Source organism: Lactuca serriola, chromosome 4, assembly GCF_051521515.1.
Source record: "Lactuca serriola cultivar US96UC23 chromosome 4, Lser_US96UC23_V15, whole genome shotgun sequence".
Taxonomy (NCBI): domain Eukaryota; kingdom Viridiplantae; phylum Streptophyta; class Magnoliopsida; order Asterales; family Asteraceae; genus Lactuca; species Lactuca serriola.
In genome coordinates, this window is record NC_136411.1 from 150720665 (window position 1) to 150727428 (window position 6764).

Below are 6764 nucleotides of genomic sequence, written 5' to 3' on the forward strand. Positions count from 1 at the left end.
CCGATTTTTATGAAGTGTGGATTTCTCTCTAATCTATTCCAAGTGTATTTGGTGTTGTGTGAACCATTTGAGGTGTCACACTTAGGGGACTAGGCACTCAAGCTTCATGAAGACATTCTACATCAAAGAGGTATGTAATTCTAACTTGATATATCCATATGAATCAATGTTATTATGCTAGTTAGGATGAATACCTTGGAAAGTTCATATTTGCATGTATAATAGAGAAAACATAGATCCAAGGTATTTAGGGTTTCATGTACACTTAGGAGTGTTAGAATGCTCAAAACCCAACACGATCTACTTCTCGAAAATCGATCAAAGGTCGGGGTACCATCAGCTCAAAATCCAGGAGGAAGATATCCCTAAGACAGCGTTTAGGACTCGTTATGGCCATTACAAATTCATTGTGATGCCCTTCGGACTGACTAATGCACTCGCGGAGTTCATGGATCTAATAAACCGCGTATCCCAACCTTACTTAGATAAATTCTTGATAGTGCTCATCGATGACATCCTAATCTATTCGCGAAGTAAGGAAGAGAGTAGTCAACATCTGCAACAAGTCTTGGAAACACTAAGGGCAGAAAAGCTATATGCAAAGTTTTCAAAATGTGAATTTTGGATGCGAGAAGTGGATTTCTTGGGACGTGTGGTCGGCAAGGAAGGGATACATGTGGGTCCCTCCAAAATCAAGGCAATTGAAAACTAGGAAGCGTCGAGGACACCGACAGAATTCCGCCAGTGTTTGGGCCTTGCTGGCTACTACCGAAGGTTCATACAGAATTTTTCCAAAATCGCAAAGCCACTTACTAGCCTGACCCAGAAGGGAGTGACCTTTAAATGGGAGGATAAGCAAGAAACTACCCTCCATACACTAAAGCAAGTTGTATGTAGTACGTCGATCATGTCTCTTCCAGAGGGAACAGAAGACTATGTGGTCTACTACGACGCATCCAAGCAAGGTCTAGATTGTGTACTAATGCAATGGGAAAGGTTATTGCCTATGCCTCCAGAAAATATAAGACTCACGAGCTCAACTACACCACACATGACCTTGAATTAGGGGCAGTAGTGTTTGCCTTAAAGATCTGGAGACACTACCTTTATGGTACCAAGTGTACGATCTTCACTGACCATAAGAGTCTCCAACACATCCTCAATTAAAAAGAACTCAATATGAGACAACAACGATGGGTAGAGTTACTAAATGATCACTAATGCAAAATTTGTTATCATCCAGGAAAGTCCAATGTAGTAGTAAATGCCCTAAGTCAAAAGGAGTACTTGGGCCGCCGGGTAAGATCATTAACAGTGACTATCCATTCATATTTGTCAACTCAGATCCAGGAGGCACAACTTGAGGCCTTGAAACCTGAGAATGTCGCAACTGAAGCCTTGCGGGGAATGGATAAAAGCCTTGAGGTCAATCATGACGGAGCTCGTTACCTCATGAACCGAATCTGGACACCGAGATTTGGCTGATACAGAGACATTATTGTGAATGAAGCTCACAAGACAAAGTACTACGTTAATCCAGGGTAAGATAAGATGTATCTAGACCTCAAGAAACTATATTGGTGGCCGAACATGAAGGCAGAAATCGTTACTTATGTAGGCAAGTACTTGACTTGTTCCAAGGGCAAGGTTGAATACCAAAAGCCCTCGGGTATGCTACAACAACCAGATATACCCGATTGGAAGTGGTAGCAGATAACCATGGACATCATAACTAAATTTCCCAAGACACCTGGTGGGCATCACACTACATGGGTAAATGTCGATAGGTTAACCACATCCGCACACTTCCTCCCAATAAAGGAGACAGACAAAATGGAGAGACTAACAAGGACGTACATCAAGGAGATTGTACGATTAGATGGCGTGACAATATTCATCATTTCTGACAGTGATAGCAGGTTTACCTCACGGTTTTGGTAATCACTACAAAAGTCTTTGGCAAACTAGGGTTGACATGAGTACAACGTATCACCCACAAACCAACGGATAAAGTGAAAGAACTATTCAAACATGTGAAGACATGTTGAGAGCTTGTGTGAAATGTAACGCCCATAGATCCGGGCTAGTCAATTTAGAGGCAATAAGTGTCGAAAACGACTTTTTGGAAAAAGATTATTTATAATAAATAGTCTAAACCAAGTTTTAGAATATGTCTCAAGGTTTCCATACATATAAAGAACGCCGAAATCCGACTTATAACGAAGGAGTTATGGCCCATCGAAGTTTTACGGCAAAACCGGCAAGACACCGGGAAGTGTAAATAGTGAATTTACGATAGAGAGAGATTTAGCCTTAGCGACCTAAACGAAACTCGTAAAATATGTTAAATCGAGAAAATCCATAAAAAGAACGCCGAAATCTGACTTCGTATTAAGAAGTTATGATTTTTCTAAGATTCAGCTTAGCAGTGCACGGCCCGAAACTCGAATTTTAGTTCGAGCGGTTTTTGGCTTACACGACCTAAATGAGAGTTGAAGATCTCATTAATAGGAACTCAATGGTAAAAATATGGACAAAAATGGAGTTCGTATGAAGGAGTTACGAATTCTTCGCGGTCATTTAACAGTCTAAACGCCTCCTACTGTTAAATTCGAGATCGGTCAAGAATTAGCCGACGGAGTCTAAATGAAAGTTGTATATATTGTTTTTACCTATGCGTGGAAAAAAAGAACGTCGAAAATGGAGCTCATATACAAAAGTTACGGGGTTTAGAAGTCGGCAGGGTGCTGCTGCAAAAGGGGTGACCTTGTTGAATATGGGCCAAGGCTTTCTCCCCAATGAAAGCCATCAGATGATGACACGTGGCACTGAATCGGCGAGTCCATCAGGAATTCACCCTATAAATAAAAGTGTCGGGTCTTTCCATTTCTTCACACCTCCCAAACTCACTTTCTCTCTCTAGTTTCTCTTTCTAGCCTCCCAACCCCCCCTAAAGTCTAGGTAAACCCCTAGCACACGAAGGAAGCCCCGAGGCTCCCGGAGTCCCGAGAAAAGAGCCTTTTGGCTCGGGAACGCTGCTCCAGCGAAGCCCGGTTTTGCGAAAAACCCGCTGTAAGTAAGTTGTACCTATCCTATCTTTATTATAGCTTATGTTACAATATAGTAATGTTATTAGGACCTTATAAGGAGTATTTGGGCTATTATTATGGGTTATATAAGTATTGGATAATGCTTATATAATAATAATAATAATAATAATAGCTAGACTATTAAATTAGTCTCGTCAAGCGTTAGACTAAACTCTAGTGGTAATGATACTAGGTTTCGTCAAGGGATAATTAACAAAGTGCTGTCCGAGTGCCGACTCACCACCTTATCAAGTGAGTGCATGGTCCCTTTCATCTTACACATAGAGTTGAAGTATGTTACATAAATTACGTGCTATGTGTGCATATTATCTGAATACTTGTTGTCCATACTGGATGAATGATTTTATACATGTTTTAAATGATTTAAACTGTATATTTATATCTACTAATATGTTGGGATAAAACATGGGTAGATGAAATAGTTGGTGTGTGATGAAATAAACTAATGAGAGATAGGTGATGATAATTAGGTGAGGATAGATAGGTGACGATGAATCGGTGATGTAGAATACTACAACCTTGTCCGACAATTTAGAGATGTAGTCAGCTACCAGAGTATAGATGGCGACCACGGACTATTATAGACAACCCCGTGGAAACACCAGCAGGCTCATAAGTTGTAGGTGATGAGTTACGAGTTCAGGCGATGTTGTAACTACGTATTCATGCGATGATACTCTAATCCCCTTACTATGAATTACGAGTTCAGGCGATGTTGTGACTACGTATTCATGCGATGATACTCTAACCCCCTTACTATGAATTACAAGTTCAGGTGATGTTGTAACTGATGGGTTTTGGTCATAAGACATCCTATGTGCTCATACAAACCCTAATGCTTGGATCTAGGTTTCTCTATTGTACATGCTTTGAATCCAAGACTATAAACCCTAATTCTAGCATATGGAAATCAATATTAACATATAATTAGGTGTATGATATTACCTTGATTGTTATGTAGCAATGACAATCCCAATTCCTCCTTGAATTGACTTTGGAAGGCTTTGAGTCACAAGTGTCACTCCTCTAATGGTTCACAAACACCATAAGCAAGAGGATGAAGAGGAGAGAGGATGGAGGCTGCCAAAACTATGTGAAAACCCTAGAAGGTTTCTTGTCCACGTTTTTAAGCCTTAAGGGTTCTATATATATTGAGGCTATTAGGGTTATCTAACAAGGAAACCCTAATTTGGTTGCTTAAGCCCTAAGCAACCCATAGACTCCTTTAATCAAGCCCATGGACGATTTCCTTATGGGTTTCCCCATAGAATTTGTCCACCTCTTGATTCAAGGCAATCCATGGCCCAAATTGCAATTATCCTATAATTACAATTCCAGTCCCTTAAGTTTAATTAATCTCTTTTAGTCACAAAACTAATTACCAATTAATTATTGACTAATATTTATTAAACAATATGATTTCTCCTTTAATATATTATTCCCATAATATATTAATAAATCATATTTAATCATTTCTCTCCATAATTCATCCTATCAAGTTGCTTTGGTGAAGGCAACCCAAAAGGACCATGCACCATCGGGTCAAGTACATACCAAAATAGTTATGGACTTAGACACTAATCCAACAGTCTCCCACTTGGATAAGTCTAATAATTATTATGCGTATGACTTCAGATCCCGATCTGCAATCGTAGCTTTCCAAAGCCGCTGTCAACTCTGATCATATCAGATACGCGTGTCCTTAGATAAGGGATCATATATTCCTCCATTCTAGATATCAAATGAGATATGATTTCAAATCATTCTCTTTGTACTATATCTCGATTTCTGATTTATGACGACAGACTAATTGAACAAATCAAATTAGCCCTAGCCCGGCCGAGCATTTACGTTTGTCATCAGTAAACCATCGAGGGGCCCAAAGATATCGCTTTTATCCTACTTTGAATAAAAGGAACGGATTAACTTTGATACAATGCTTTCTTGCACTTACTAACCAAATCACACACAACAATATGTTTTATAACACCAAGTTACTAGTGTGTTTACATATTATCAATGTGCAATCGTTTTGCAAGATACAACTCACACATCTCGGTTTCAAGAATATAAGATGTTATCGTCTCACCAATCACTCGTGATACAATCCATGGAGTGATCCAAGTGAGTGTGGGTTTAATCCAATGCTCAAATCATATTCGTAAGCACTCATGAACGTTGCAGCAAACATTTGCTTATGTCTAATACTTTTCTAGACAATCCACACACCAATTCACGACAGTCTTCATTCATATCTACTTCCAACATATGAACGACTGTGGCCCGTTTGAATAATTCGATTATTCTTAATAAACTCAGTTATTCTGGAAGTCAAAACATGCAAATATGAAACACAAGAATAATACTAATCCCATATGGCCTCAACTCTTTGAGCATAAATAAAACACCTTTTATTTATCACCATATCGATTACTCATTATTTGTCGTTTCGGTTAATCAACTTCCTACTTGAATTACAACACTTGTCCCATGCTTCTAGCATGCACACAATGCTTACCTATGGTTCTTACTTTGTGAAATAGATCTCATTGAATCATTCTCATTTCACAACTCCAAATCCTTTTTCATAAGTGAAAGAATATCAAATTCTTGCTTCTTATAGAATATGCTAGATTCTAACATTCTATGCAACTTATCCTTTCGTAATGTCACTGCACCAAAGTCACAAAGACTATTGCCAATGATATTACAAAGTCTTCTATTGGAGATTGTTACAAGACAATTCCTTAGATATGATGTCTCTCTCTCAAAGTACATTCCTTTGAACATCCTTTTGCATAAAAGTTTCTAATCTAGTCATAGATTTTCAATATTCAATTCCCAATATGGACATGTTTCCATATTTTCCATATGACAACTCATTCTTAATAGAATCTTATCTATTCGTAATGATGTCGATATGGTCCATCCAATATGGAAACATTTCCATAATTTCCATAAGACAACCCATTCTTAATAGAATCTTTTCTATTCATAATAATGTCGATATGGTTCATCCAATACCATGCTTCCAACTACTCACAAGCGACCAATCCTTGTCAAACTTTGGATTGTCCTTTGATAGTTGTTTAATTATTTTTAGTCAAAACCAATTCTAGTCCCTTTTCCCACCAAAGGCGCTCGACATTTGGAAAATTTTAGAACGGTCAAACATTAAAGCATTTGCAATCGATGCTATACCCGAAGCGTATGGGACACGACGCACAATGTTTTATTTGCTATGTTCTCAAAATTCGAATTGTGAAGAGGAATGACGTAATCATAATCGAAATTTTAAGAACACTCTATTTACCCTTGACTAAATTTATTAACATTTCTCAACCTAAACCTTTAGATTTGAAATGAAGCATAATATTCTCTCCCTTAATTATAGCAAAACAACTTTACAACCCTTACTACTTTGCAAGGTATGACTCTTGTTTTCTATAATTAATATTGCCAACTTGCAATACGTGCCTTAATAATCATACAATCATAACATTTATGCTCCCACTATCATGATGATTATTATAAAACATAACACTTATGCTCCCACTAGCTTCGACATGTATTCATAAACATCTTAACTTTCAGAAAAACAGTGCTTATTGAATTTCTTAAGTCCATGTTTCTAGTACTTAATGCTTTGATAAT